The sequence below is a fragment of the Lutra lutra genome, chromosome 2, assembly GCF_902655055.1.
Source record: "Lutra lutra chromosome 2, mLutLut1.2, whole genome shotgun sequence".
Taxonomy (NCBI): Eukaryota; Metazoa; Chordata; class Mammalia; order Carnivora; family Mustelidae; genus Lutra; species Lutra lutra.
The window spans coordinates 192933046-192948247 of NC_062279.1; the positions used below are offsets into that span (position 1 = coordinate 192933046).

Here is a 15202-nt window from a genome sequence, read left to right on the forward strand (position 1 = left end):
ACATATAACAATGAATATTTGTCAGATAAATGAACATATAAACTTAACCTAGTAAATCCAAAATACCTTCTTTAAAATGCAATATCATAATGTCACTACCTGTTTAAAATCCTACAGTGACTCCCTATTACTGGTGGAACCACTCTTTAGTTTGAGTTTAGTTGAGACACATTTATTCATTGAAATTTAATTATCATTTATTATATATAATAGTTTAATAGCTTTAATATAGTTTAATAGTATTCTAGATATATTCTAGATATATTTAACATAGAAGAGAAAAAGACAAAAGACAAACCACTCTCATAATTTGTCCTGTGCCTTCCATCCATCATAACTCTTGCCTTATTAAACACTAAAGTGTGTAATTTTCTCAATATAAGTCCAACTACATATCTCTGAGTACTTTTGCTTTGAAGATGGCCTGATTTAAACTACTGACTGAAAATTTACCAGGTCCTCAGTCTGTAGGAGTACAAAACCCAAGGAATTTATAAAACGTTCAGGTATGGCTGACTTTTCTAAGTTGTTCCTATGTAAATTTTTTCATTGTCACCCCCAACTTTTTGTGGGGAGGTGGGGATTGTTCTCAAATGTGTCTTCTATTACCCCAATTAACTATTTTAGAAGTTGCTTCTTTTTGTCAGGAATATTTGGTTATTGCAAGTAAATTTGAATAAAACCTGGAACAGACATTGTTCAAACTAAACTAACTCTTGTATTCAAAGGGAAACACCATCTAGAAGCCAAAACTAATCAAAAGTAATCTAGCTCTTATTTTGTTCTTTAAAAAAAAAAAAATGTGTATTCTTAAGTCAAGTGTAGGGTCCAAGCACAGGCCTCCCCAACATGGGCCACTTTGATATGAAGATTATTTTGAGTTAAAAAGCAATTAAAACCCAGTAGAATCAGAAAAAACTCTTTACTTTTTCCTCCTTAACTACCTAAAAAGAATTTAGATAGAGAAGCAAATTCTGGAAGAAAGCTATCACCATAAATATCTACATTATAACATAAAGTAGAAGAACCGAGAAAAACCTATCAGACCAAAGTCCTGTATGTCCCATTGCTTCTGAGTGGACCAGTAACCATTTGTTTATCAAATATTTACTTTTTCATCTTCCTGTGATTTGCATTCCTTCCCTTTGAAGTTCCAGATTCTATCCCCTTCTTAGTTCAGAATGACATATATACCTCATTTTGCATCACCATCTTTAGAATTTCCATGTTTGTGTGGATTCCTTATATGTACAAAATTAAATTTGATTTTCTCCTATTAATTTGTCTCAAGTCAATTTGATTTAGTCCAGTTAGAAGGCCCTTGAAAGGGAATCAGGAATTTTTGCCCCCTGACACAAGTAAATGTGTCTGATTAATACTTATTTTACTATACTTCACAATGGTCACAGTTGCTCTCTCTATAAAATGCTATGTGTATAAAATGCTATGTATATAAAATATTATGTGCTGTACCTTGTTGTATTCTAATATCTTACATATATTAATCACTTAATTCTTGCAATTCCATGACATAATTATTTTTATAATTTTTAAAGTTAAGCAAGCATTTATCTAGTACTTTTTAAATGTCTTTTGGGTTGAAAACAAAATAGAAGCAACAGTTCATGACTTCAAAGATTCTAAAACTTCAGCTGGAAATTTTATATAGCACATGTATATCTACGTTCATCTTCTTACCACTCTAATTTATAGCCAAATATTGGATTTGATGTTATAGACTCAAAGGAATATGTTTGCTTTACATAGTATGCACAGGTGGATATTTCTGTAATTGGGACAGTGCCAGACATCTAGTCTTTTAAGGCAGCAGGTGATAAACCTAATTCAGGCACAGAAGAAACCTGAGGCTGGCAAACAGACTCCTGTTCAGTTTCTGTCATGGACTTCTCAATTTAACTTAATTTCTTAAGACCATGGATACAAATTTCCAACATTTTTTAATGCTTAGGAATTGCTTAGATACAAAATTGGCTTCACTGATGTTAAGACTTAAGCACCCAGGACAATACCATAGGGTAGGTAGGACATTTTCAGGTTTTTAACAACATGGTTAGAAATGTGATATGTGGAGAAGCTAGGTAGAGAGAGCAACAGAACTGGTTTGTACATTATAGATAAAGGCATTTGAAGTATCAATGACATATTAAATCATTTTAAACAAATCTTTGTTGGTGGGGCGCCTGGGTGACTCAGTCTGTTAGACTGCTGCCTTTGGCTCAGGTCATGATCCCAGGGTCCTGGAATCGAAACCCACATCGGGCTCCCTGCTCCTTGCTCCTTGCTCAGTGGGGAGACTGTTTTTCCCTCTCGCTCTGCCTGTCTGCCACTTCCTCCGCTTGTGCTCTCTCTCAGTGCCAAATAAATTAATAAAATCTTTAAAAAAAATTAGAGAAGAGAAAATTTTGATCTAAAAAAAAGAAATATTTGTGGGAAATAGTGAAAGTCTATATGGGTATAGTATCTACATCTTTCATTTTAGTGTACATATAAAAATGCATTGTTTTGAAATACACCAGTGTAAGAAATTGCATATTTAAAGATACAGTTTTAACATTAAATGTTAATACATTCACAATAATTTCTTAATTATCTTTTAAATGGACTTAAATTTCATGTTAGCCAAAGTGATAAATTTTTATTAAAATTCTTCAGCAAAATCAAGTGTTGATATACTCACATTGGAGTGGGTGCCTTATGTTTTCCTCAAATATATGGATATTAGGTCCTTCCGAAATCTGATTATATTTACAAAAAAATCATACAATTCTTCTAATTTTATCTTGACAACCATCAGTATTGATAAGAAGAATAACTACATTAGACTTTAATAATACCTGCATCTGCAGTTATATTACTCACAAACACAATATCAAAAGACAAATATACTCTTGTCTTAAAATTAATTTGCAAATGCTAAACTAATACAAATAATTTAACAGTCTTACTTCCTTTCCTGTGAAATCATAATTATTTGTTAAGTTAAATTGCTAATGCATGAATTAAAATAATTTAGTTTTAGAATGTTCTGTTTAGGAGTTTACACATTCAAGACAGAGTGAATATAAGGGATATTGTTATGAAGAAATTTGAGTGGTCTTTTATTGACTTACAAGTTAAAAGAAAGTCCAGATTCTATAAAAGTCTATGTGGAATGAAGACAGACCAAAGTTTTAACAATGATCTTAAATGCATAGTAGTTCAGGAAATAATGGTTAATATAAAAATATGATGAATACATTGAGTAGTTTATATTGTTGATACCAGAAAGTGATCTGGAGAGGTCCTGTAATATCTAAAGCAATAACAATCATAGCAAATAAGAGCACTAATGTAATATAATTAATTACTGTGATCATTTTGACAGATTCCAAACATTGTGTTCAGTTGAATAAAGATAACCTCATATAATGGTTACTTAGCTATTTTCATTTTCTTAGGACACATGGTTTGCCATCTTCACGGTTTTAAATGTGGAGCTTAAAGTTCTAATTACAGATGAAATGAAATAAAGTTGAAGAAAACTTTGAATTATAAATCAGTAATATATGTATTATGATAGGATTATAGTTCATACTGTTTATGAATATGTTTTTTATTTGAAAAATACTTAAATAATGCCTATATTTCATAGCTTAATCTAAACATCTTACCATAAGATTATTACATTGTTTTATTATGTCTACTGTGGAATTTTATTTATAAGAAATCATATTCAATATTTTAATATACACAATAGGTCTTAAAATAGTGAAAATTAGTATTACTTATTCTTACATAAATATAAATATTAGAAACATGAATATGTTATTAGAAATTATATTTTATTTATAATGCAAGCTTCTGTGATACTATAACAAATATACATTTGGTCTTTGTCTTTTTTTCCTGATTCAGAGCTTCTAAGACCTGATACAGATAGGGATGACAGGAAAATCTTTTGTTATTCATAATCCCTTTTCAAAGTGATACTTGTGTCTATGCTAATAAGGTGATTCTTAGACTTTTAGAGGGCCCCTAGATAGTTCAGGATAGGTGCTGGTGTGTTGAAAGACCAAGTCATGTTTAGAGGGTTGGAACATTTGTTCTCATCCCTGCCCTTAGCGAGCGCAGAGGCACTGGAGATTGAGCTCATCACCAATGGCCAATGATCTAGTCAACCATGCCTATGTAATGAAATCTCCACAAAAACCTCTAAATAATACACATTGGAGAAGTTTTGGGTTGGTGAATTCATTGAGATGCTGGGATGGTGATGTACTTAGAGTGAACATAAAAGCTTCATGCCTGTTCCCTCATGCCTTGTCCTATGCATCTCTTCCATTTGGCTCTTCCTGTGTTTTATCTTTTATAATAAACTAATAATAGTAAGTAAAGCACTTTCTTGAGTTCTGTGAATCATTCTAGCAAATTATCAAGTGGAGTTACAGCCATCAATCAAAAGTACAGGAGACCTGGGAGTCATTATTCAAGGGATCTTCAGTACAAAGGCAGTTTTGTGGGACCGAATCCCTGACCTGTGGGGTCTGCATGAACTCTGGATAGTTAGTGTCAGAGTTCAATTGAATTGTAGGACCTGGACTTGGGGCATAGAGTTAAAGAATTGGTAGATGTGAGGAAAACCCCACAAATCTGGTGGCAAAAATGCTGTGGATAAAAGCAGTTCATAGTGTCCTACACTAAATTCATGTAAATATGGCACCTTTATCAAGAATTAGTTATAAAGAACTGTTCTTGCTCTTCTTCAACGGAAAAAAAAAGGCCTTGGAGTGGAGGGGAGTGAGAAGGATGGGGTGGCTGGGTGATGGACACTGGGGAGGGTATGTGTTGTGGTGGGCTCTGTGCATTGTGTAAGCCTGTTGAATCACAGACCTGTACCCATGAAACAAATAATACATTATATGTTAATAGAAAAAAAAAGAAAAGAAAATGAAGGACAGCCCACATACTGAGAGAAAATATTTGCAAAACACATATCTGATAAAGAACTTGTATCTAGAAAAAAATATCATATTGTTAGAAGATGTACCAGAAGACTAAAATCTAGTCCAAAAAGTCCTCATCTATATTACCAAGAGAAATGTTCAGCTTGCCCAGCCTTACATTCTAAAAAAAGTCAAGCTATACAGACACAGTAATTGCAAAATTACTAAAACCATTATCTCTACTCCTTGCCAACATAAATTGTTTCATACCTAGATCATCATATGACTGTTAGCTTCCAGGTCCAGGATAGCTGTTTTTCAATCTGTTGAGAAAGATAGTATTTTATAAATATTAAAGAAACTCACTGTGAATTATGTGAAAAATGTATATATAATAGAAAAACAGTCATTTTAACATTTTTGAAGGAGAATTTTAATCTTCTTTAGCTTAATTCAGTTGTATTATAATGTGAGAAATAACATCTCATGCAATCAAATATGTTTTTAAAATAAGCTTATGAATGCTATTGATATCATTTGACTATAGTGATAGAAGTTTTATGAAAATAAAATGAAGCATAAACAATAAAACAAAAAAATAAATATTTATTCAAAACCCCAAAAAAGATTTCTTGAGTTTTTAACTAAAGCAGTATTTCAAATCAATGGGACACAGATAAACTCTTTAATAAATGGTCTGGAAAATTGGCTAAATTTGAGAAAAAGAGTTTAATTTCCTTCTATATGCCCTACACAAAATTGAATTTTAGAAGAACTGAAGAGAAAAATATAACAGTCTAAACTATAAAAATAGTCACAAAAATAAATGCAAATAGCTTGAAAATTTTTGAGTGGAAAACGTTTTCTTCAGTAAGATACAAGTTAGAATTCATAAAGAAAGAAACTAATAGAGATAATTAATAATTTTTAGCTTATATTCATAAAAGATTGTATAAGCAATGCTAATAGACAAATGAGAGGCTAGAACAAATATTTGGAGTGGCTATATTAACAAAAAGTAAGAATGCATGATAAAAAATTGTTTATAAGGGTGCCTGGGTAGCTCAGTGGGTTTAACCCCTGCCTTAGGCTCAAGTCATGATCTCAGAGTCCTGGGATAGAGCCCCACATCTGGCTCTCTGCTCTACGGGGAGCCTGCTTTCCCCTCTCTCTCTTTGCCTGCCTCTCTTTCTACTTGTGATCTCTGTCAAATAAATATATAAAGTCTTTAAAAAAATGTTTATAATCCTATGCAAAAAAACAAAATTAACCTAGAATGAAAATGTGTTGATATAAATGTGCAATTCTTAAAAAACTTATAAATTCCAATAAAATATAAAAGAATCCACAATTTCACATATGCTTATCAATGAAAACAGTAGAGACATAGCATCCCACCATTTAAATATGTGAAAAAGTTTTAAAAAAGGTAAAAAAGAATTAAAGAAAGAAAAAATTCATACTGCCTTTTTTTTTTTTTTTTTTTTTTGCCAAGAACAGGGGTTGGGATTCCCATAAGCCGCTCTCCTAGTATACAATCAGAGAGAATGCAAAATTAGATTAAAGGTATGAAAACTCATTCCTTTCACTTCAACAATTTTACTTTTAAAATCCATCTAATAGAAATACACATATGCACAGAGATATGTGTAGAAGGATGTTTATTGCAACATTGTTTTCCATGAAGGAAAAAAAAAAACACCCTAACAATTCAATTAGAAAAATGGTTAAAGAATTTATGACATATCCATGCTCTAGAGTATCTGCTGCTTTAAGTTTGATTAGACTTTCAAGTTGACACAGATGTTCAAGATCTGCTCTTAACTGAAAAAGCAAGTTGTCAAACAATATGCCTTGTGTGATCCTATTAGTATAAAATAGGAAATGGTATATATGTATAAAAATGTACTTTATGCATATTAAAAAAAGATACACCAAATTTACCCCTAGTTATGGAGTGTAAGTGGTAGTATATAGGCAGGGTGCTGGCAAAAGAGGACATTCACATGCTAATGCAATTCTTTACCTGAAAATTTAAAAAATGCACAGTAGTTGCACATCATTGATAAGAGAAATGTGAAAAGCACTTGCCTACAAAAATGCATTTAATTGTTTTGTTAAAAACCTTAGCAAAAAACTCTCATATATTTATCTGTTTTGAATACAAATATATTGGTATCTAATTTCCCAAAAAGGATGGCTCAATTTATTTATTTTTTTTTAAAGATTTTATTTATTTATTAGACAGAGAGATCACAAGCAGGCAGAGAGGCAGGCAGAGAGAGAGGAGGAAGCAGGCTCCCCGCTGAGCAGAGAGCCTGATGCAGGGCTCGATCCCAGGACCCTGAGATCATGACCTGAGCCGAAGGCAGCGGCTTAACCCACTGAGCCACCCAGGCGCCCCTCAATTTATTTCTTAATGACTCTGGGAAGATCTAGGTGAGTGAATTAAATAACATCAATATTGTGTTTGAATTATTATATCACTGACTAAAAAACCAAGTTGTAGAAAATGTGGTGCTAGTTTGGAATTCACTGGCTATGCAAATTTGTGACTTGCTTAATGTTTTCCTCCAACAAATATCCTCAGTCATCAACATTAAGGAAAATGCTTCCTTATCAAATGTTTTTATTTCCTTCCAGTCTGTCATAAGGCTTTCTCATGAAATGTTACCTAGCTGGAGCAACATGGTTGACATTTCTTTGCTAATAGGCCAATTTGCACCAGACATTTGTGTGAGTAGAATATCAGAAGGACCAGCAAAATAATATCTCGTAACACTTGATATCAAAATTGCAAAAATGAACTGAAACTAGAAAAACCTATATTCATGCTAAATATATATATTTTTTTCTGTTAGTATATAGCGCCACCCAGTGTTGTAGAATTCTCTATGGCGCTCTCTACAAAGTAGGCTACAGTGCCAAGATGGAAAGGGACTCAAATGACACTATGTGAGCTCCTTAACTCTTCTCTTTATGGAACTTTGTTGCTTGGAAAAAAAAAAAAATCCAGGAAAACTGTTATAGTTTTATTAATTCACTGTGTATTTCAAAGTACTTAAGATATCCCAAAGAGAAATTCCAGAGGCCATTATAGATTCAGGCATACTTTACACTTCTGCATATCTAAAATGATAACTTTTTTTTTTAATTAAATTGCAGATGAAAATGAGAATGCATTTACAGAAAGAAGCAGGGGAATTTTCAGTTTTCTGTAGTAGCTTTTACCATAGGGCTCTGATGATGTAGAGATATGCTATTTGGCAATTAAGCAACACAACTAAAGCATAAATATTCTTATTAAGGAAGATCTAATTTTTTTTTAAGTGGTAGAAAGGACATTTCTTCAATACTTAACTGCTGAAGTGACAAGGGAAATGTAAAATTCCATCTAAGTCCCCAGAACTTAGGTAGATTTGATGAAAGTAACTAAATCTAAGATGAATTACACTTTATTTCTCATTTTATACATTTTCTTGAATATTCTTCAAGGCTATACTTCTCCTTGTTTTACTGCCTTTAAAAGTTGTGTCTAAAGGCTTCTCCTTTAAGATGGCATTCAGTCACATCAAACTTGGAACTCCTATAACTTAGTTTTTCTCATTAAATTTGCTCTTATTCCATGTTCTGTCTCTGGTGCTAACATTGTTTTATTTTCTTCTGCTTGAAATACTTGAGTCAGCACTTAGCAAACATAACCTGTTGTTGTTGTTCTGGCCAGTGTTGTCCTTGTTATTATGATCATATTTTATTCCTCTTTCTTGTATTTCTTCTTGTATTTCTTTCTTGTATTTCTTCAGATCTTTTCTCCTGGTATCCTGACTCCTTTTTGCTTTGTTTCTTGGTATGCTCTTTTCAGCTCTATGGCCTCATGATGATTTAGACCTTTCTTATCTCATACTGTCATGACAATTTTCCATGACCTAATCTGTCCGTTGCTCACATTTTCTTCTTTCCCTCTAACCTGCATGGAACAAAATAAATGTATTGAAAAATTTTCTCTTCGCCTTTCCAAATAGACTGCATCTTCTTAAATATAAGAATTATGCCTTTCATTATATACTCTCAGTATTTGCATTCTTATTTGACTTATGATATGTTGCCATGAAGTAGCTAAGCAGTAATGCAGAGCAAACTACTGATCTTGAGAGAAACTGAGTTACTTGGAAAGGTTCATGATCTTTCCTTGTTTCCTTTGGAGAGCACTCCTTAGATGAAAACACATGTCAATTTTTTTCCCCCACCAAAGTTAGTCTAGTAAGTCTTTTCCTTATCCTGCATACTCACAGGAATGCATGCTCACCAAAAGAAATACACTTTGAGGAATCTAGCCAGAAGGAAAACGAGAGAAATATCTATAGCAATTGCCAACATTAGGAAAGAAAAGAATAATGAGTACCTGTGATTAACAATGAAAGACTCAATGCAAAACATACGTCGGAGAAACCAGGGATACACAACAGGATCAAATATAGAGAAAATGAAGACAAATCAGAGTTCATAGCACACTCTTCCTTCAACTAATTTAGATCTATCCCCTGTTTCAGGATATGCAGGAAACAGAAATCATTATTAAAGTATATTTAATTCTTATGATTCATTTTATCTATTTATTTAGTGAACTTAACATATTTCAAGAACTATGTTCATTTTTTATTTTATCTTTTTATAAAGATTTTTTTTTAAGATTTTATTTATTTATTTGACAGAGATCACAAGTAGGCAGAGAGGCAGGCAGAGAGAGGAAGGGAAGCAGGCTTCCTGCTGAGCAGAGAGCCAATGTGGGGCTCGATCGATCCCAGGACCCTGGGATCATGACCCGAGCCAAAGGCAGAGGCTTTAACCCACTGATCCACCCAGACACCCCTTTATAAAGATTTTTTATTTATTTGATAGAGAGAGAGTGACAGAGATAGAGAGAAAGCACAAGTGGGGAAGAGAGGGAAAAACAGGGTCCCGCTGAGAGCAGGGAGCCTGACTTGGGGTTTGATTCCAATATCCTGGGATCAGGACCCGAGCTGAAAACAAGACGTTTAAGCAACTGAGCCACCCAGGCCGCCCACCCACCAAGAACTATGTTTAAATTCTTTCTCTTTTAGTGGATATTTTTATTGTCTTTATATATATATTCCTTGATTAAGACCCTTCATAGCATATAGATATCTGGAAAAATATTGCCTGATGTTTAGAGTGAAGGCTTTGATGTCTTGATGAGAATGGGGAACATACACTAATGGGAAAGAAGCAATAATGAGTTCTTAGGAGATTTCTCGTCAAGATAACCCTGTGAATACTTCAAGCTGCCCCTTTTCTTCCAACCATAATGAAACTAAAATTTAAAAATACATATTGTTTTTCCACAATTTTTTACTAATCCCATGAGTATGCTGGTGTAAAGACCTCTAAGTAAGCAAAGGCATCCTATATCAACTCCTATGGGGCAAATTATTGAATGGCAAAACTGCTCTATAGGACAAGATCCAATCACTCCACATGAAAATGAGAGCTGGAATAAGACTCCTTATTTGTGGAAGAAAAGAGACTTAAAAAGTTATAGCCATATCTAGGAGCTATTTTTTTTTTTTTTAATAAAGCTGCTTGAAAGAAGGAAGAAAATGAACAAGTTATCCCTATACCTTGTCTACCCATTAACTCAATAACTAGATCTAGAATGGCCTTGAGTCATTACAGTATGAGAGTTGGTATAATTCCTGATTCCAGAATGGGGTCTGGGAATCCAAATAGGGGCAAATGTAAAACCACTGGATGAAGATGGGAGAAGAGGTAAGTATGGGAGTATGGGGGAGGGGGTAGTTTCCCATGTGAGATTTGTGCAGATATTCCAAGTATGTAAGGAAAGCTAACACACACACACACACACACACACACACACACACACACACACACACAAAATTGATCAGCAAAATCAACAACAGTGAAAAATAGAAACGATTAAATAAAGTGCACACATTAGGGCAATTTCAAAATGACTTTATGTTGAAGATACTAAAAGAGAAAATGGAAAGACATAACACACCTAAAATCATAAAGAAATTATGAAACAAAGACTGACATATACAGGAACTGATGGATATTAAAATAAAATTATAGTTTGTGGGTATTAAAATGCAGCAACTTATATAAAAATAAAACTCCCTACAGCACCATAATCTTCAGACTGAGCACAAAGATATATTGAGCAGGAAGGTATACCAAGTAATTCACCTGGAATGCAGCATAGACTGATAAAGAAATTAAAAGTTAGAGAAATTGAAAGTTACAGAGAATATACTTATGACTCAACCATAACTAATATGAGAGCACAGTGAAAAAAAAGCTTATCTAAAGTGAAAATGCCTAAAAATATTTCTGAATTGAGAATTACCTTAGCCTTCAGATGGAAAGTACACACAGAATTCTAGACAGGATAAATGCAGTTAATCCTAGACCACATAGTAATGCTGTAGAACATAGTAAAGAGAAAATAAATCTTTAAAACCATCAGAGAGAGAAAAGAAAAATTGACTACATAGGAATGATAGTCTGAAAACAAAGTTCTCATCAACAAAAAAATAGATGCCAATGCCTTACTATATTCAAAGAACTGAGAGAAAACATATACAGACATAGATACAGGCACACATGATCATTTTTGGATATGTGAACTGTTAGACTTCATATTTGATTTGGTTTCCCCTAAAAGAAAGCATAAACAAAGAAAACATTTTAAGAAAAATTAATCCTTACATATATAGGGTAGTCCTGACCTATATCCCTATGGCTTTTGGGGCACCATCCCATCAAACACAGGTAGATTCCTTTGACTGGTGAATATGGGGGAAAAAAAAAAAGAATTGTTTATTTTTGCCCATTGACTCTGGATTCTCTCCCCTTCTATGTGCTATAAGTTTTAAAGATTTATTTATTTGAGAAAGAGAGAGAGAGAGAGTAATATATTATTAAGAAAATACAATTCTAAAAATCCAATTATCCAGCTGTTTAAATCTGATCCTATTTATAGTTTAGAAATTTCTAAGACCTTAAATGGTGCAATTAGAACCAGTATTATAACTTATTTTCTGTAATTAAAAAAATTAATGGAGTAATCTATTTAAATTATAGTCACATAGGGAAATCAGTCATTAGGTTCCAGTTATTTATTGCTTTATAACAAAACCACTCCAAACTTAGTGGCTTAAAATAACAATTTATTTTGCTCATAATTTAAGGCATAGGAATTTGAAAGATGAGTAGTTGGATGATTTGTATCAGAATGTGGTATCTGTCAGGGCTAATAAAGCTGAAAGTTCTACTTTCAAGATAGCCTTTTACTTACCTACCAGATTTCTTGGAGCTACTTGGCCTTGATCCCTCTCCTCTTAAGTCATTTCATTCTCCAGGGCCTCTCCAAATCTCAGGTTTCTTACAGCTTTGTTAAAGAAGCCGGTTAGCACATTAAGCTTCCTGCCTGGGTGTCTTCCGTGGGCCTGTCAGTTCATTAAAAACAGTATCTATTTTCCATGTTATTACAGACACTAGTTTCACTCACCTTTCCACAAGTACATAGTACAATCAATCTTGACTAGTCTAAATATGGTTTTCTCACCGTCTTTCCAATCTTCCCTTTCAGGGTTCTTTTCGCTGTCTTATAATGGCAGGATCCTGTTTCTAGTTAGCAAGCTCCGCAAGGGTCAATTAATAACAAACCACACTGGACTATAATTGTGTAAAAATCATTTCATTTTGCCCAAATTTTTATGGCAGAGATTCTGGAATAGTTCATTTAAGTGGCTTATTTTTTATCTATGTGGTGGTGGTTGAGATGGTTAGGGATGGAAGTTTCACTTTCAAGATGGCTTTTTTAATATTATCTTTATTTTTTAAATTTTATTAACATATAATGTATTATTTGCTTCAGGGGCACAGGTCTGTGAATCATCAGTTTTACACAATTCACAGCACTCGCCATAGCACGTACTCTCCCCAATGTCCATCACTCAAGATGGCTTTCTATACTCAAATGATGATACTGATTTCTCCATTTCTCTGTCTCTGCACAACCTCTTCTTGCTCTACGTGATAGCTCACCTTCCCTGAGCCTGAACCTGAAATTTTTCCCAGCATTGTCATGCCAGGGTAACTGCACTTCATAAAACCAAATGGCTTCCTAGTGACAAGCTGTAGATTTCAGGCTAGTTACTGTTGATCTATGGAATTGGTACAGCAACACCTCTATTGTATTCTATTGGTCAGTGCAGTTACCAGTTCTACCAGGTCGAAAGGGGTTGGGAGATAGACCACCTTTTAATGAGAGAGCAACAACATTACATTACAGATAAGCATGTCTGATAGGAGATAATGTGATCTTTCTTGGAAAATACAGTCTGTCACAATTATCATCCTTTAATATAAACTCAAACATGAAAATAAACATTCAGGGAGGCAATTTTATTAATCTATTAGGGCTACTTTTTTTTTTTAAGATTTTATTTATTTATTTGACAGACAGAGATCACAAGTAGGCAAAAAGGCAGGCAGAGAGAGAGGGGGAAGCAAGCTCCCTGCTGAGCAGAGAGCCCGATGCCAGGCTCGATCCCAGGACCTTGAGATCATGACCTGAGCCGAAGGCAGAGGCTTACCCCACTGAGCCACCCAGGCATATTAGGGCTATTTTAACAAAATACTACACATGGGGTGGCTTATAAACAACAGAAATTTGCTTCTCACAGTTTTGGAGCCTGGAAATCCAAGGTTGGGGTGCCTGCATGATTGAATTCTGGTGAGGCAGAAGCAGGCTCCATACTAAGCAGGGATTCAGATGTGGGACTTGATCCCAGGACCCTGAGGTCATGACCTGAACGGGTGGCAGATGTTTAACAAACTGAGCCATCCAGTCACCCCACAAAGCACTATTATTTTCTTTGAATTGTATGATTCAGTTAAATTTAGAAAGAATTAGAGATGAAGCAATATGGAGAGTTTAAAAGCAAAATTGATAATCCATTTCACATCATTATTAAGATAATTCTGTGGATGAGATTTTACATTATTATTGGAATAACAATTCATTAAGTTTACCCAATTTAAAAGGATAGCAACAGCTTTAATAGTTGGAAGATGCTCTTTATGGAATAAATGTTTATCAACATTAAGATGTGACATTAATGGCAGATACAAGATTTTTTGGAGTTAAGTTTTCTACATTTGACCTTTTTCTTTCAATTTTATAATACATGAATATTATTTCAGCACTGTTGTTTGGTTTTACTTTATCATTGATCATAGCCAAAATAGATCATAATATTATGAAGTCACAGCAGCCAATTAATGCTACAGGCTACTTTTTTATGTGCCCTTTAAAACTTTTTCTTAATTTTCAGTGTTTTATCAATGCAGTTATTTAATTATAATTCCACTTACGATTTATTCATTTTATTTATTATATGCCATTATTGAAAAAAATCCACCTTATGAATATTAGAGTAAGCAAACAAGCACCAAAAATCCTCTAAAATCTCAACTGAAATGGTTCTAATAAGATGGATAAAAACAAGATATATTCAATTTAATTTTCTAGGCACTGCTGTGTTCCAGGTAACTCACCAAGGGAACGTGGTGATTTAATTGTCTGGATGGCACAGCAAGGGATCCTCTGAAGTTAGATTGAAGTTGGCTCTGTTGTATCCTGCTTCTGTTTCAGAAAAATACACACTTTCTTTGGATACTCAGCATGATATTCAGTATGCATAGATGTGAGAGTCTAACAAAGAAGAAATGCTGTTATTTTTTATTCACTACTCTCCTGGGGTCCCTTGACACTTGGAGTTAACATACTTCCTTAGAAATATTTAACTGTTAATGGTTCTTTCTAGGTAAAACCAAATCAGACAATGTACACGTCAAGAAAAACATCATTAAAAGCTTGAATTTTTACCAATTTCAATCCTTTCTTTTGTTGTTGTTTAATGGCTAAGCAAAGAATTTATGAGTAATTCAAATGTTTGTTGAAAAGATTTTAGAATTTATCTCCCCAAATCTGTACACTCAATTCTCACATTTCCATACGTACATTATTCACATTATCAAAATTTCTTTAGTAAATCAAATGTTCTCGATAGCAACTTAATGGTTTGCTTTGTTAACACTTTTTCACTCTTTATTTACAAGCACTTTGAAAAGATTCTGAGATCAAGCAGAAAGAGAAACATTTACTTAACCCCATGATCTGCAAAAGATGTGAAGAAATCAGTGTTATA

At 33.5% G+C, this 15202-nt stretch overlaps 1 long non-coding RNA gene across 1 annotated transcript in view; it reads left to right on the forward strand.

Annotated features, from left to right (window-relative positions):
• Nucleotides 1-14850, forward strand: part of LOC125094374 (uncharacterized) — a 59767-nt gene extending 44917 nt beyond the window's left edge. Inside the window, exon 3 of the long non-coding RNA XR_007125488.1 lies at nucleotides 14524-14850. This is a non-coding gene — a long non-coding RNA (uncharacterized LOC125094374). The remainder of the gene's footprint in view (nucleotides 1-14523) is intronic.
• The last annotated feature ends 352 nt before the right edge of the window (nucleotides 14851-15202 follow it).